The 15,578-nt window shown below is 50.8% G+C and overlaps 1 long non-coding RNA gene across 10 annotated transcripts in view; it reads right to left on the bottom strand.

Moving 5' to 3' along the window:
• Positions 1-1,918: 1,918 nt before the first annotated feature.
• LOC106020997 overlaps positions 1,919-15,578 on the bottom strand; it is a 30,934-nt gene continuing 17,274 nt past the window's right edge. For 9 of the 10 annotated variants that reach the window (XR_005876139.1, XR_005876137.1, XR_001196362.3 and 6 more), the window contains one exon: positions 8,484-15,309. This is a non-coding gene — a long non-coding RNA (uncharacterized LOC106020997). Of the gene's footprint in view, positions 2,244-8,483; positions 15,310-15,578 lie in introns of those variants that run through there. The other variant, XR_001196364.2, reaches the window with a different exon arrangement.

Raw genomic sequence — 15,578 nt, forward strand, 5'->3', positions numbered from 1 at the left:
TAGATGATTAACACAGACCCCCACTTAGAGACTTTGACAGAACTTGAGGTTTGTCAAAAGCTGGAGTTGAGGCATTTTCTCTGGTATAACAAGAAAGTTCTTTTTTCTGGACACCTGGGCTTCATCAGAGGCTGGAGTGAAGGTCTGTTTTATGGAGCATCATCAGGGCGCTCACTCTGGAAGCCTGAACTTCGTAGGAGGCTCTGATCACCCAGGAAGGGCTCTTCTGGACTCTGAGACTCTCTTGGATGGAGACAACTTTTGAAGGGACGTCTTTTCACTGTTGTCTGCACTGGATATCTAGACATCAAAGGATGGAGGTAAAGTCCCAGATCTAGAACATCATGGAAGGTTCTCTTTCTGGACATCAAAGCTTTTCTGGAGACTGGAGCCATAAAATGCTGGAGGTGAAATTCTGGTTCAAGAAAATCATGGAAGACCCTGTTTCTGAAAGTCAGGCCATCAAAGGATGGAGGTAGAACATCATGGAAGATTCTTTCTGGACATCAAAGCTTTTCTGGAGACTGGAGCCATATAATGCTGGAGGTGAAGTTCTGGTTCAGAAACATCATGGAAGACCCTGTTTCTGAAAATCAGGACAACATCAAAGGATGGAGGTAGAGTCCTAGTTCTAGAACATCATGGAAAACTCTTTCTGGACATCAAAGCTTTACTGGAGACTGGGTCCATAAAAGGCTGGAGATGAGGTCTTGGTTCTAGAACATCATAAAAGACCCTCTTTGAGGACATCAGGACATCATCAAATGATGGAGGTGGTGTCCTGAACTCATCAACCATACATATCACAGTTCCCAACCATAGTCCCAAAGGGGAGTATTGGTTTTCGAGGATGGGCCATGTCCATTTCTTCAAGGCTGTGCTTTCAGTGGAAGGGGCATGCTCAGTCCTGTGTGTTGCAATTGCATTTGCTGAAGAGCTCTCAACTCAACGTGCTTCTCTGTGAGAATGGCGAAGTGTAGAAAGGAGGGAAGACAAAAGGGGAAGGAAGAGAAGAAAGAGAAGGAAGAGGAAGAAGAATAGAAAGGAAAGAGGTGGGGGAGAGGTAGAGGAAGAGAAGAAGTGGTAGGAATAGAAAGGGGAGGAGGAGAAAGAATTAAAAGAGGGAAGACGAGGTGAGAGAAGGGAGTGTGGTGGTAACAGTGGCAGCAGAAATGGCAGCAGTGATCGTAGGAGGTGCTGGTCATGTGGCAACTGTGGTGGTGGTGGCCTTGGGAGGTAGCAGCTCAACTGTGGTGGTGGCGGGAGCTGTATGGCAGCCATGGTGGTTGTGGCCATCTTCTTCCTCTTAGCTGGGAGGATGTTCAACTCATCTGCTCTAGAAGATCCAGGATCTAGCAGCATTCAGCTACATCCCTCCCCATCCCCCTTGCTCCCAACTCTCTCCTCTCAGTCCCAGACTGCTCGGGCAGCCTGACTGTCCCCGCCCCACCCCCAAGCTCAACAGCATACCTGATGCCAAGCAAGAGAACGTCTGAGCACACAGAGACCCACTCAGGAACCAGTTTTGTAGACGCCGTGTTGGCCCAAGTCCCAGCTGGACCAACCCACCTGGGTCATGATGACTTCTCAGCTGGGGCCCTGGCATGGCCCCGCGGAATGTGGAGGGCAAGGGGGGTGCACAGAACTCAGCCCCGGAGCAACATTCTCTCTGAAGCTCCAAGGACCGGAGCTGTGAGCCCCTCAGGCTCCAAAGCCAGACCTCCCACACCTCGTGCTCGGCCTCTTGAGCGCAGAAGAGTTCTTCTAAACCGCCAAGTGAGGCCCCAGCGTATCCGCTTCTTGAGTACACGCTGGGTAGGACAAAGGTGAGTTCCCCTTCCCCATTACTCTGGAAAAGGAAGCCCCAGCAAGACACCCACCCTCCCTTGTATTAGTAGCACATTCATCACTGCTTTAGTTAAAACAAGACACATTTATTGAAAGCACCATGAGCCACCAGGCCCCATGCTTCTAAGCACATTGCATCTGCCTCACAACAGCCCTGTGAGGTAGGAATCTGAGCCCATTTCATAGATGTGGGCTCAACAGTGAAGGCTCAACAGCCTTCCCCCCCAAGTCTCAGGGTCCATGGACAGGGATCAAGGCCACATGCCTGACCCCAGGTCAGCGCAGTTCATCAGTCAGTAGGTGGGTCTCTCTATTCAAGGGGAGGCCTGGGTCCAGAGTCTTGGGTCCAGCAAGTCCCACAGGAAATGTGCAAGGCGTCCCCGTGGCTGTGGAAGCTGAGAGAGACACAGCTGCAGATGAAGACCATCTGCTACCCATCCCCGTGGCTGACAAGAGTTCTCATGCACCAGGCAGGGGAGGGACTGGAGGGGACAACAAAGTCCTGTGCTCAGAAAGTCTGAGCTATGTAGAAGTCCTGACTTCTGGGCAGCCATGGGGACCCACCTAGCCACCAGCTCCTGCCCTCACTAACCCATTCTAGGATTTTCCATCTTTTTCACGCCACCCCGAGGCGTCTAGCCAACCCACTGAGGGTCTCCTAAATGTTTTTCCTAGGGTCTCCTACTTGTACCTCAGTGTCTCCCAACGAAACTACTGAATCTTAAGATTTAAAAGTAAGCCCTTCCCTACATCTTTATCTCCCCAGAGCTGGGTAGATGGTACCTTCCGGCCCCCGACTCTGCTAGAGTCTTACATGGACCTGAAGTTTCAGAAAACCAGGGTACATCTGTATCCAGGGCTCATGGCCACCTCCCCACCAGCCATTGTGGAGTAGCAGACATGAGCACCTGCATACCAAGCAACAAAACACTGATTGTCACATAAATAACCTCACTGGATCCCCCAGTAACCACACCAGGTTGGCTTGAGTATTTCTAGGTTACAGCAAACAGCCAAGGATAGATGGTCAGCAAGGGGCTAGGGTGGACTGGAACCTTGACCTTGATTGTCATGAACCTCCATATGATGGGTTCCTGGCCATTCCTTAAGCAGTTACTAGTGTTGTGCAGGTAGGAAAACTGGGGGGTTGGGATGTTTGCAATAAAAACAACCCTGGGTCAAATGTCCAACTGGACAAGCCCTGTGGGACCCCACCCCTACCCGTGTGTCCATGGTGTACTCTGGATAAAATACAAAACCAAGGTCTGGGGTCCAATCTCCTCTATCCCCGGACTGCCATGTGCTCAAGGCAAGACCCCAAACTTTACAAGTAACTTACAAGTCAATGCTGATTGTCACCAATGGTGGGGACAAAGGCTTTAGGGGTGAAATAACCTCTTTTTCACCCAGAGAGAGGAGGCCTCGGGGAAGATGTTAGCACAGCCATGTCCTCCCTAAAATTTAAGAATTGCCAAACTAACCCTTTTCATAATCACCAAGGCCAAAGCACGAATGAGGACATTTTATCCCACAAAAAGTTTTAATCTACACATAAAAATATCTCCAAAGCTGTGTTTCCACCAGAAGGGACCCTCCTGTGGCTGACTAGATCCCAGGGAACATCCACAGGGCTTCTGTGGGCATTGTGAAGGAAGCCCCTTACAGAAGACCTCCCAGTCACCCACTCAGTGACATCCACTTAGCCTTCCCTACTTCCTCCACTGTGGATTAATTATTAGACACCCACTAGTATAGGGGGCCCAGAGCTTGGAGTTCAAGTGCAACTTAGCCAAAATTTAAATATTCAATGTTTGACAGGTCCCTGGTTTCCCTTTTGTTACCTCCAAGGGACACAAGCTACCTGACAGAGTCACCCATAACCCTGGCCTGCAAGGGGCTCCAGGCCCATCAGAGACCAGGCACCTAAGCACACTCAAAATTACCCGAGCAAAGGGCCCTACCTACCTGTCCCTACTATGGGACCCCCAAGCACAGAAGCAAAGCTCCCAACAAGTTGTCAGTGACAGGAGATGGACAGCAATGGCCATACTGCAGGACCCTGAACACAGCCGGGGGTGGGGGGTGCGGGGTGCAGAACCAGGATCTTGGCAGAAGGTATGATGAGGCAGCGGCATGGTGGCCAGAGGACACAATGAAATTATGGGCTCCCGCACCCAGAGGACGCAGTGGCAACACCAAGAGTATACTGGCAACCAGGGCCGAGACACCGGAAGCAAAGAGAAACTAAGAGAGAACGGGGCTTCTGCAGAAAGGGGGTGGAAAGAGAGCGGGAGAAGAGACTACTGCTCCCCCAGATTCCCAGGACGAGGACTGGGAGTAGAATTCGGTGGTGTGGAAAGACCCTGGCAGGAAGTGAGGCGAGATCCCGCCTCACGCTGACCAGGCCACCATCACCCCTCCCTTCATGCCTCGCCCTTCAAGGAAACTCCTGGGAGGACCATGAGACACAAGTGGGTGAAGACCATTGTGAATGCATGCCAAGGTGAGGGAGGGTGGGCCTGGGAAACCGGGTGAGCCTTTGCTTGGTGGGGTAGAAAGGGTTTTTCACATAGGGCCGTGTAAATATTGTCCCTGACTCTCAGTCTGCCCACCTACAGAATGGAACCATTCTGAAGCCAGCCGTGAAGCGTGTGAGACCTGAGCTAGGCCAAAAGCAGGGTTAGATACGGGGAACACTAATTTGTTCATCTCCTGGCGAGGAAGGGGAGGAGGGTGAAGAGAGCAGGCATTCAGACCTGCCAGCTACTAATGATGTCAGGCATGAAAAAGACCTCAAAGATGCCATTATTCAGAAGCCCCTCTATTGGCTCTTGGTTCTTGCCACTGGCCCAGGGGTATGTATGCACACACAGAGAAACACACACAAGCTTGCAGAAGCATCTCCCAGCAGACTCCACCTCTCCTAGTGCCCCAAAGCACAGTGGCCCAGCCAGCTTTGGCCTGTACGTAACCAGCAACATCAGCCACCACGATGGGAAGGGAGGGGCAGGGAACCATGGAGGAATGCAGAGGCCAGCATGCATTAACCACACAAGTGTTTAACCTGGACCACACAGCCAGCCCCTCACAGGCCGCTTCACATACTGGATCCACTGTTGGAAATACAACCCCAGCTTAAGCTCCACACTGACTCTTTATTCAGTGACTACAAATAAAGGAACAGGCTGTGCTTTTGAGCCAACCCCATCAGGCCACCATTTCTGGTGACAGCCAGCATGTACATCACAGTGTCACAGTGGCACAGCCCTTGACCCTCACAACGACCCTGTGAGGTAGGCTGTCCAGTGACACACACCTGACAGAAGAGAATTCTATGGGTAAGAGAGGCAGGAGACTCATACAGTCAACGTCCCTACCAGGTAACACCTGGGTGAATGCTAAAAGAAACAGACTCTCATCTGAAAGCTAAAATTCCTTTTACTTAGCATATAAAAAAACAAGGCACTGCGCAAAAGCCCACTACAACACAACAGTGGTTAGTTAACAGACTGGGAAGAGAGAAATACAATGCGATGTTTAGAAATGGGTTCCAATACAGTCTCAGGTCACCACAAACTTCTCTGTGAGACTATAAACATTTGCCTTGGGACAAGTTACAGTTGTTAGCTGCCCATCTATCTACTCAAACAAAATGGAAGAAGGCAGGTGAGCCCCTGCCCCTGGCCAGGCACTGTGGTAGGCACCGGGTCTCAGGCAATTTGGCCTGCTGCTGTCAGCGGGGAGAAGACACGGGGAAGAGGACAATGGTGTCTAACAGGCCATGTCAAATAATCTCTTGAGAGGAGACGTTTAGAAAAGGATGAAATCGGGCACCATACACAGGCCTGACTCAGAGACATGGCCCTCAGTCACAGAGCTGCAAGGCATCCCCAACCCTTCGTAGAGGTGGGTGTGGATGTGTCCAAGGGGGGAGCGAGAGCAGAGGTACTACCTAAAGAGTCCCCCAACCCATGTCGCGAAAGTCTCTAGTTTACATAGAAATGACACATAAATTTAGCATAGAAACTCGATCAGGAAAAAAAAAAACCTATTTCCCACTATGGCAGAGCAAGGCAATCCCACTCCCCCAGGGGCTAGGGTTCCCCATGCTCCAGCACAACCCCAGGGACATATACACTGCCTTCCAGAGTCAGTTACAGCAGTCCCCACCACAGAAGACACTCAAGCTCTCAGATAAGAGAGAGCCACCACACAATTTGTCCAGCTCCAGGTCCTGGCTTTGCTGACCCCTATTCCTTCCTGTCCCAGGCACAGAAGTCATAAAAGGCCCTGTGCCTTTTCTCCTCCCCCACAGGAAGCTGGAGAAAGGTTCCTCCTAGTCTGGGACCCGCTCAAATGCACAGGGCTGAGACAGGGCTTGCAAACTGCCATGTGCCTTGCCCACCTGGGTCTACAAATGGATTGCTCAGAAAGAGCCCCTGCCTCGGGCGCGATCCTTGTCACCTGTACGAGCAATCACCTCCTGCAATTTTCTCTGAAAAGAGCCGAGCATTAGCTGAGCTCAAAAGTGGCCAGAACGACTCTCAGATCACCCCTGCAGAAGATCGGGGTGTCTCGCAGCCTTGAAAGCCTGCTCGCAGTCAGGACTGGCTGCTTAGCGCACATGCCCACTCCCTGTTGGGCCTCTCGAGGATATCGGCTATGATTTCTGAGCAGCCAGGGAACACAGTTTGCTGATTACTAATCAACCTAGTTTTGTGAAGAACGAAGTTGGAGAAAGCAATCAGCCTCGCAACAGAACTCAGGCCTGAGTTGAAATCGAGGAGCTCGCCGTATTGCACACACAAGCACGGCTTCCTTGTGAACGCCCCCATCTTTTCTGTCAGAAGCGGAGCCAGCTCTAGTATAGCACTAGCTAGTTTTTTTTTAAATGCTTGCTGACTATAAGAATGAATGAAGGAGTGAACAAATGCGCACACAAGCTACAACCACTGCCATCTGGTGGAGGAGGCTGCAAGGCTGAAGGCAAAGCTCAGGACAGGGACCACGCACCAATCAGGATGAAGTCTGGGGAGGCAGCTCTGCTTATGGTGGGAAGGGCCGGCCCCAGGCCACTCTGGGAACCTGACCCTCCGGGATCACAGTAGACGTGTGTGAAGTGTGAGAAGCATCATGGAGGAAAAGCTGTGGTAATGAGATCCAGCTGGGACGTGCTCGGAGCAGTGACCTAGGAGTTGGAGGCTACGAAGTGGGGGGAGGGGTGCTTCATGACCACAGCCCATGGTGCCACACAGCTTGCCCAGGGTGGAAGGGTTTGCTTTCAGGAAAGGGAGAGGCCCAAAGCACTAGGTCAAGAGATGGAGGCCCAATGCATGGATGGATGGATGGATGGATGGGTGGGTGGGTGGGTGGATGGGTGGGTGGATGGGTGGGTGGATGGATGGATGGATGGATGGGTGGGTGGGTGGGTGGATGGGTGGGTGGATGGATGGATGGATGGATGGATGGATGGATGGATGGATGGATGGGTGGGTGGGTGGGTGGATGGGTGGATGAATGGGTGGATGGGTGGATGGGTGGATGGATGGATGGGTGGATGGGTGGATGGGTGGGTGGGTGGGTGGATGGGTGGATGAATGGATGGATGGGTGGGTGGGTGGGTGGGTGGATGGGTGGATGAATGGGTGGATGGGTGGATGGGTGGATGGATGGGTGGGTGGATGGATGGATGGGTGGGTGGATGGGTGGATGGATGGATGGGTGGATGGATGCATGGATGGGTGGGTGGATGGATGGATGGATGATGGACGGATGGATGGATGGATGCATGGATGGATGCATGGATGGGTGGGTGGATGGATGGATGGATGGGTGGATGGATTAAAGTCATGTTGAAAAATCACCACGGGCTTCCAAAGCTTTATGTTGAGGTAAGCATGGGGTGAGAGGGTTGAACACAGGCAGACATGCTAAGTGCTATAGTAGAGAGTTGGGAGAGTATTCCAGAAAGTAGGGAGGAGCTCTGCTTGAGTACACCCCCTACCCAAATGGTATTCACTGCCCTGTGAGGAGGTCATAAGGAGAGGAGCAGAGACCACAGGATGGCCTTGCTCCCAGGACTAAACCTGAGGCAGCTCATATCAGTCCTTAACTGAATTTCCCATTCATTCCTGAAATTCTACAACTGCCATTGAGGCTCAAGTGCAGGCTAGAGCTAAGAGACGTTTGCAGACACATCACAGAGCAGTAAGGACCCAGTTCCTGTAAGGACTGGTTCCCAGGTCTGCACACTAGAAGAATAGGAGGACAGGCAGGAAGGCAGGACAAGATATAGGACTGCTAAGCCACAAGAGATACTGTGTAGGATTGGGGCTCCTAAGCTGTAAAAGGCATGGTGCGCCCAGATGCAAGCCTAAAAATGTCCCCTACATGCTGGTGGGAGATATAACTCTATTTCCCAGAATAAGTAAATAAGTCAAACTGACCTGGAAGGTCAACTGGGCCTCCTCACATCACTCTGAAGATGTCTATGAAATAGCCCCTCCCAATGGCGACACAGAGCCCCCCACCTGATCTATGGGTACCCTGATGGATCTCCTTAGGAAGCCGTGACCCACTGGACTTGGACAAACAGTTCACAGAAGATTAAGATACAATATGTTAACAAACATGGGTGAAAAATATTCAGCCTTCATTTCATTAGTAATTAGAACAAGTTTTAAAACACATTAGAAATCATACTTTTACAGAGAAATACTAATACATCATTGGACATGACAAAATAATATGGGCCTCCTGAAATCAATCAACAGTCACACGAACACCCCTAACCTTTCACCCAGGAAGCTCAGTCACACAGAATCCATTCATTCACTCACTCTTCATTCATTCATTCATTCATTCATTCACTAATCCACTCATCTGTCCTCTCATCGGCCTGCCGACTGCTCAGTCACTCTGTCACCCATACCTATCTACCCTTCCATACACACCCAGCAAGCATTCATATACATCCTACAAGGGATACAGGTCAGTCCCACAAGTTCCTTGCCCTGAATGGGCTCACAGTCTAGCAGAAGGATGTGACATGAAAAGACAGAGGCCATGGGAAGAACTAGATAGATGTAGGGAAGTTCTTGGAAAGGCTGGAAAAGCTGCTCATGCAAAGCCTTTAGCTGTGATGCCATTTGTAATTTAAAAAAAAAAAAGATGGCCATGCACCAGCAACAGTCAGATGGGTAGACCGAGATGCCAAAGCCATTCGGTGGACCCCCAAGCAGGGAGTGAGAGAGACTATGAAGCAAAGAAAGCATGGACAACAAGATGTTCATTGCAACGGACAGGAAACAACAAAAAGTGGACAATGTCAATGAGGCCTTTAAAAGTGGATGGTCATTAAAAGAAAAAAACAATTTTGGAAGCAGAAAGAAAGATGGAGCACATGAAGGGAAGACCTGGGGATGCACTTCCCCCTGCTCTGAGTCACACAACTTTACATTGACACCTTCAACTCAGAAAAACATCAGGGGCTTTGACCCACTTGCCCCAAGGATGGGCTGGGAGTTGTGGGGGAGCCAAGGAGAGCTGTAGGTCCCCATATCATCAGGGAAAGGACTTTGTGTACTGCACATGAATGTCAATCGGAAGAGAAAATTTGCCTTGTTTTATCATGTTGGAAGAAATAAATACGTCTAAGGTAGCCCTGAACAGGCAGAGATGCTGGGAGTCCAACTTGGGAGCACATGCAGACCACCCTCCCCACACATATGCTGTATCCTGGGGAGCCCTACTCTGAGTCACGAAACCCCAGAACTAGAGACATTTGGAATTCCAGAGCCGATTAAGAGTCAAAGACTCAAAACAGCCAGATCTCCCCTTCATTAGTCCCAAGGTGACACAGCAAGTCACCTACCCAAGCCCTCATGCTCTCCAGGGCATCAACGGGTCCCATGGGCCCAAAGTAGCCCAGTTTGCCCCCTCCAAGCTCCTAGCAAGAATGTTGAGACAAGGCCCACCTAGACACCTAGACACCCACTCGCATGCTGCCCAATGTCACTGTCTTCCCACCCACAACCCCTATGCGGCCATGCCCTTCTCCTCCTCACCCAACCCCCATGCCTGCCCTCTCCCAGCCATGCCCAACTCTCTAGCACCTACACGGGAGTCCCGTACAATGAATCCCCAGGCCTTTTCCTCCTGAGCGTCTCCACCCACCCCTCTTCATCTCACAGGGTCACTCAGGCTTGTCTGGACCATCTTCAGGGACCAGGTCAGCAGATGTTCCCAGGGTTGATAAGCGCCGAGGCAGAGCCTGGAGCCCAGACTCTGAAAGAGCAGGCCAACAGACCCCTGCGGCCCCAGCTCCACGTCAGGCCCACGTGGCGTTGCTCACGTGGCCCAGACACGTGGTGCTGGGGGCACAGAAGGTGGCTTCTGACACGTGAAGTCCGTGGGAGGTGGTTGCCATCTATCCGGGGCCTACACTAAAAGCTTGAAACTAGAAGCGTAGGGAGGAGTGCCCATCTTTCTTCTTCAGCCAGCTGCCTCCAGCATATCCTGCCTGCAATCCTAACAACTTGAGGGAAAGTCTTAGCCCTGGGGCCCCTCTTCCTTGATGGCGTCTCAGACCTCCAGCAACTCAGGTGTAGCAGGAGCCCCACCCACCCCACCTGTCATGCCTTCTTTCTGATGGGCCTGGGCGGGCATGACTCTCACCGAGCCCCCACCCCCACCCCTGCCTTGCCATAACCCACTAGTCCACCCTGTTCCCAGGTCTGCACATGCTCCCTGGATCCAGCCAAGCTATTCCTCTCCTGCTTGGGCTCTTAGTAAGAATCGGTTTTTATTTTTCATGCCCCCAATAGAAATTGAGAAGCCAAGGGATACTGTGACTCTTTTAATGCACAGACACAGGTACACAACACACAACTGCAAAAATCTTGTCCATAACAGGGAAGGAAAAATGGACAGGGGGGTGCACCAGAATAAACAGCTCTCCAAGTCTCCCCACACAGCCCAAGGGGGCGAGCAAGAAGACAGTTTCAACACACCGTACAAACGCGTTTTTTTCCTGGTTACAGAACATATCTGTAAACATTCTAGAAGACAGGCCTTGAAACGGGCTCCAGGGGTGGCATGTCTAGGGGCTGGGACCCAGGATCATCTCTAGGAAGCCCAGACTGAGGTACGCCTGCTTAGAACTCTGAGCTGAGATGGGCTGGCTAGTGCCCACCTGGGTGCATCTCAAGAGAGCCGTGAGAACAAGCATCCTACTGCTTCTCGGGTCTCGGGGCTTCCAGGTCACCCTCACCCCACTGCACCAGACCCCAGATGTCACTCACACCCAAGATGGCATGTGGCAGGCAAGGCCTCCTGCCCCCTGACCTCCTCCTGCCTCTTGGTCCCCTCACAGAAAGCTCACAAAGAGACCCTTGCCCAGAAAGGGGTCACGTCACCCACTGGGTTTAGCATTCATCTACAGGGCATGGACCTAAACCCTTCCCACCTATCTCTGGGTAGGGCACTGTGCAAGGATGTATCTTCTTCGGATGGAGGACGTGACAGACAATGAAATGGCCCACACAACTAGGAAGTGCCAATGGTGGTCTAAGATCTTCCTCAGATAGCTGCTCCCAGCCAGTTAGGCTCTGGCTGGACAACGGCCACTCATTACCAATCAGTGAACAGCACATACAACCTCCTCCCTGTCCGTCTATATTCCTGTCATCTGCTCCTCACTCACAAAAGCCTTCACTGAGATCTGGTTCCTTTGGGGGCATAATGACACAGCTTTAAATGAACCATAACCCTCAGCTCCTGGAAGCCCCCTCCTTGCGCGGTCCCCCCTCCTTTTCCCCAGGTTTTCATTCCGTTCCTGTTTGTCCCTGGGCTCTCTGCTCTCTCCTGATAGTCTCATTTTTATAAACCCTCGTGTGCAGAATGTAACGGGGCATGTCAAGCCCACCCCAAGCTTTCACCCTGCCCACCGTATCTCTCTTCCTTTCCTTGTCCTTCCTGGGTCTTGGTTTGAATCTTTATTAACCTATTAATTTCCTGGGAACATAATTGCATTATTCAAAATCCCACGCACAAAACAAACACTGTCTCCCTCCAAGATCTGTGCTTTGCAGACTTCTTCCCTGTGCCTGGTCAGCTTTTACATTTAAGTATTTACTGTTATTTATGGCCTTCCACTGCATGTATTTTATTACAGTGGAAGGGGTTTCCTTGTTTGGGGGCCATAGCGTTCTTCGATTTTTCACGCATTCTTTGAAAGGTATAATGTATTTATCTGTTTAAGGACTATGCAAGGGAACTCATTACTATTTCTGTTCAGACAGCCTCTCTTAATTACCCATTTATCATGCTGCTTGTTTTATTATCTTTCTTTCCTTTTTGCCTTTTTTTTTTAATTCTCTCCATCCTCCCTGCCCATAAGAACCTGGGTCTGGATTACCTCCTCGGTCTTTAGGATTAATGAGACCCTCATCACTAATCCTCACAGATCTTTCTCTTATGAGGGAGCCACATATTGCTTCCTCCCTGGCCAGTTTCTCATTTCCTCCTCTTTCATTTTCCCTCGCTGCCTTCTCCCTTCTCTCCTTCCACCTTGCATCTCTTTACTAAGGGACCTCAGGTGCCCACAATAAGATGAGCGAAACTCCCATGGGCAACTCCTTCCTGGCCGCTCTAGCCATTTCCATTTCTAATTCAGTCATTCGTGCGTCCATTCATTCCTCCTGTCACTCTTTTATTTCAATATTTATTCTTTTATTTATGGACCTCAGGTGCACAGATTTAGATTAAGCATGATCTGAGGGTCCCAAGCCTTCTCCACCCGGATCTGCCCGCAGCCCTTTTGTCCCCTAATTCCTTGTGCTGGTGCTTTGGTTCGGGAGACATTTAGCCATCTCAGAAGCCCCGTTCTGAATTAATCATAATTCTTGCTGTTCTCTGACTCTCTTGTCCCCGCTTGGCCCTCTCGGGCACACGTCTCCATGTATATTCATTTATGTCCTCAGCCTTTTCATTGTGCCTGTCTGGACCGTCTTATTTCTGTACTCCTCTGCACATCTTTGCCCTTACAGAGCAGGAGTGCAGTAGTGATTAAAGCCATCACTTCTGGCTCGTGTTTTTTTCATGGCCCCTCCTCAACTTGTTCCTTTTCAATATTTGTTCTTTTACGGATAAGCCTCCACTCCTATTACTTAATGCACTCAACAGATAAAATGCATCCGTCCTATTTAAATACTTATCTCCTATGTGTCCATCCACCTAGATTTTTTCCCTACATCTTCCTTCTCTCCACCTCCTAATGTGTCTGGCTCTTTGTTCCGTCTCCCTCGTCATTATTGGCAGCAGCATCATTTACAACCTCTCAGCCATACTCTTGTCCTTTGTGTTTGTTTTGCAGGGCTGGGATGGAACACAGAGCCCTGCGCATGCTAGGCAACAGACCCATCCCTGAGCTCCACCCCAGCCCAGGGCCCCAATTTTGAATTAATATGGATGACTTGTGTTAAACAAGCCCTCTCTCCTAGGCTTAATTGTCCCGCTTATTATCTTCTGCACGTCTTTTCATTTTTTCCCCTCATCTTATTGTTACTTTCTCCACTCTTTCCCCCTTTTATTCTCCCGGAGATCAGATGACCCTTGGGCTCTGCAGCACCCTCCCCCTCAGAGTGAATGCAAAGCTTTTTTTCTCATTCATTCATTCGTGCACTCAGGCATCCATTCAGTCTTTCTTTCTATTTCAATACTGGTCTCTACACGTTCAGAGGGCAGGTGCACCTAATTGGATACATCATAATCTGCTATTAATGGGCCTCCCCTCCATCGCCCCATTGAAGCCCTCCCTGACATATTGATGCCTGAAAGGTCTCTTGGTCGGGTGGGTCATTGTCCATCTCAGAAACACAGATGGGAATTAACCAGTCTGCTAGCGCGGTCTCTCGTCCTGTCCCTCGTGGGGCTCTCCCCTCTAGCTGTATTCATATACCTATCTGTGGGCACATGATTACCTTTCTCCTTTTGGAGACAGAATTTGCATCTCTTTCCCTCCCCGCCGCCCGATTGTCTCTCTCAGCTGCACAGGCTGGTGGACAAGAGGGTCACCTGAAAGCGTCCTTCAGTGGCCCACCCAGCTCCCTACCTCTTTCTCCCATTCATGCATTCACTCGGCTACCCTTTCTCCCTGCTCCCTTTCTTCCATTATGTAAGCAGCAGCCAGGAGTGGTAAGTGTTCGGATTTGGAATCCTAGCTCAGCCCTCCCTCGAAGCCACTCATCTGCTTAATGAACTTTCTTTTTCCTTTCGCGTCTCTATGCTGACCGCTTTCTCCGTGCCCCCCCCGTTTTCTCACTTGCTGCCCCTCGCCCCCAAAGAGCCAGGGTGCCCAGCTGAGGTTAACTAACCCTGAGGTTCCCTGACCCGGCTGGGTTCTCCCCGCACGGCAGCACACCCCCTCCCTCCCTTTATTGTTTGTGTTGTTTATCAGTTTTGTTTGTTTTCTCTCTCTCTCCTGCTTCTTTCTTTGCTCAAGCCGTCACCCCTCTGCTCACATCAAGGGGCCTCGGAACCTCACCTTTGGTTTAGACAATCTAGCTTCTCCTTCCGTCTTTTTGATTTGGGATCCCTTCCTTAATGAAAAATCTCTTAGGTCCCAGACGACCCAACACCAGTTTGCACGTGGCCCTACACACCTCCGGGCTTGGCATTTTGCTGATCGCCTAGGCACCCATCCCAACTCGCTCACTTCGCTTCTAGCCTGCTTCTCTCTCCCGCCCATCTAAACATTTACTATGTGATGTAACACACACCAATGAAACAGCCTCCAGGCAAGCAAACCGGACCCTCTTGGTCCCTTCCTGCTTCCTCCCATGGCGTTAACCAGCAGAGTATGCAAACCCTCAGCGCAGAAACAAACACCACAAATGGCAGATGTGGGGAAAACACAGCATATGTTCTTTTACTACCAGATTCTCCCAGGGCTCACCCCTAGACATACAAAGGACAGACCCGAGACTAGGGCGTCCACCCCCCCTTCCCCAGACCCCCCTTGGCAGGGTAGACACTTCCCCCCCTCTGCCCCTCTGGGCCCCAGTGAATGGCCATCCCCATGAGAAACCTGTTTCAAGACCCCAGAATACATAGAGACACAAACATAGTACAGTCTTCCTGGTGGGAAACGACAGAACAGAGTTCATTTGTAAATAGGAGGCTTTGTCTACAGCAATATAAAAATATTTTGGCCTTTCAAGACAGATACAAAAGAAAGTCCCCATTACCGTCCCCAAGTGTCTCAGTCCCAAACAATAAAGAACTTGAAGAGGTTTCGATGGAAACTTTGAAGACAGAAAACCTGCCCATTATGTTTTCCAGACATTTTCAGGGGGTGAGCTCAGGTCATGGAGGCTTGAAGCCTATTTGAGAAGCTGGTCCCTCGGTCTGCATTTTCTCCTCATCCCTTTGAAGCCCCCAAGTCACAAGAGCACTTCCATCCTAGTCAGTACAAGAGCCAGAGGGAGATGTCACAATGAAAGGCCCATTCATTTGGAAGAGTGAAAAAGAAGAAATTCTCTGGGGGTCCCACACTTGAAGCTGCCTATAGAATTCTTCTGAGACAGAGACAACACAGGCGGACGGAGGCTCCCATCTTAGAGCACAAGCGCCAGGTCAGCCCTCGACGAGGCTCACTGGGCAACCCCCCCATCTGCACGGGCTGGCTGCAGCTTGTCTGACAGGAGACTTCGGGCGGAACCCCCACCCCA

Source organism: Mesocricetus auratus, unplaced genomic scaffold, assembly GCF_017639785.1.
Source record: "Mesocricetus auratus isolate SY011 unplaced genomic scaffold, BCM_Maur_2.0 Super-Scaffold_15014, whole genome shotgun sequence".
Lineage (NCBI taxonomy): Eukaryota > Metazoa > Chordata > Mammalia > Rodentia > Cricetidae > Mesocricetus > Mesocricetus auratus.